Source organism: Cyprinodon variegatus, unplaced genomic scaffold (assembly GCF_000732505.1).
Source record: "Cyprinodon variegatus isolate N-32 unplaced genomic scaffold, C_variegatus-1.0 Scaffold388, whole genome shotgun sequence".
NCBI classification, from domain to species: Eukaryota; Metazoa; Chordata; class Actinopteri; order Cyprinodontiformes; family Cyprinodontidae; genus Cyprinodon; species Cyprinodon variegatus.
In genome coordinates, this window is record NW_015150841.1 from 683550 (window position 1) to 685216 (window position 1667).

Sequence of the window (1667 nt, forward strand, 5' to 3'; positions counted from 1 at the left end):
GAGGAAGCGATCTGAATTATATTTGTTCCCTGTTAGAAAGAAGAATAAAAAAAAAAAAAAAAGAAGAATAACCTGCATTAAATGCTACTGTCATGTTTTGTTACTCATTTTAATTCGGCCAAAAAAACTTACACGTTGCTGCTGTTTGGTGAAAAAGCTCTGGATGTCAGGCAGCTTTTTTGGTGGCATTTTTTGCCAACCCTGAGTCCAATAGTTTAGCCACGGGTTAAATTTAATGAACACCGCTGTGTTGCTATCTATCCTCCTGCCGATCACATCATATGGTGGGAGTAGCAATAGCGGGGGCTTTTTGGAGGGAAGCGACAGGTGTTATGGGGGGTGATGGGGAGAAAGCGAGAGGCAACAGATTCTTTTTTCTGAGGAGCGGCTGAGTTTTTTTAGTCGGGGTTTGTGGACGGTGAGCAGCGGGGAGAACTTTCTTATTTTCTTTCTGAGGAGCGGCATGAATGTGGTTTAAATCAGATATACACAGCACCGTGGACAAAATATTGGTGGGGACTGTCCCCCTACCGGTCAAGATTGGTGGGGACATGTCCACACCAGTCCTTAAGGAAGTTACGCCTATGCTTTTATATAAATGTAGTATAATATACCTTCAGATACTCATGCGAAATGCTTAACTCTGGGTTGACCTACCCAGAGACGGGTTACCTCGTTCAGGGATTCATAACCCTGGTCCTCGGGGCCCACTGTCCTACATGTTGTAGATGTGTCCCTGTCTTCACACATCTGACCTCAATAAAAAGGTGAAACAGGCTTTTGCCGTATTTGATGGCTGTCTAGAAGGTAAGACAATCATTTGAGTCAGCTGTGCTTGAATAGAGACATCTAAAGCGTGAGGAACATCAGGCCTGAGGACCAGGGTTAAGAGTCCCTGACCTAGTTGAAATCACCTGATCTAAAATAAAAAATCCTGAATAAATGTTGCGGAATTCTTCAATTATCAACGAGTGAGACATTGTTTCAACAAAAGAAAAGATTGTTCTAGTCTTTATAAGTTAATTCAAATAGGGTTTGAAGGCACTTGCTCTGGGATTCAAAGATGGATATAATCAACTGATGCAAGGGTTCATCCCAGATGGAAGGGAGTTGCTGATAGAACCTCTGAGGGTCAGTGTACTTTAAGTAAATACTTTCATAAATTTCAATCTGAAAAACTCACACAAAGAGAAAAGACAATTAGGAGAAATTTATTGATACAATTACTTTGTCTTTGGCAGTCAGACCTCGGCAGGAAACATAGCGCTTAATTTTGATAGATATGCATGAACAGGAGCAAAGAATAGGGCTGTTTCCCCCCCAGGCCCGAAACTGGTGGTGGAGTGGAGATAGTAGGAGTTGGTCAGTCTGTAGACTGCTGGTTAGCGAGACAGTATGCTGAGCTTTATGGGGAGATCCAGTGGATTGCGTGAGCTGATACTAGAGCTTCACTCAGGGACCTGGAAGATGGGAATCCAGTTAGATAACACAGGTTGAAAGAACCTGTCCATGATGAGCAAGCATGGGGCGACAGTGGAGAGGAAAAACTCCCCGTTGCGAAGAAACCTCTGAGAACCAGGCTCGACATGGTGGTCTTCTGCCGGACCGGTTGAAATGAGGACAGGAGCAGACAGGTGCATATCGGAGGCCTTTTAAGATGAACTTCG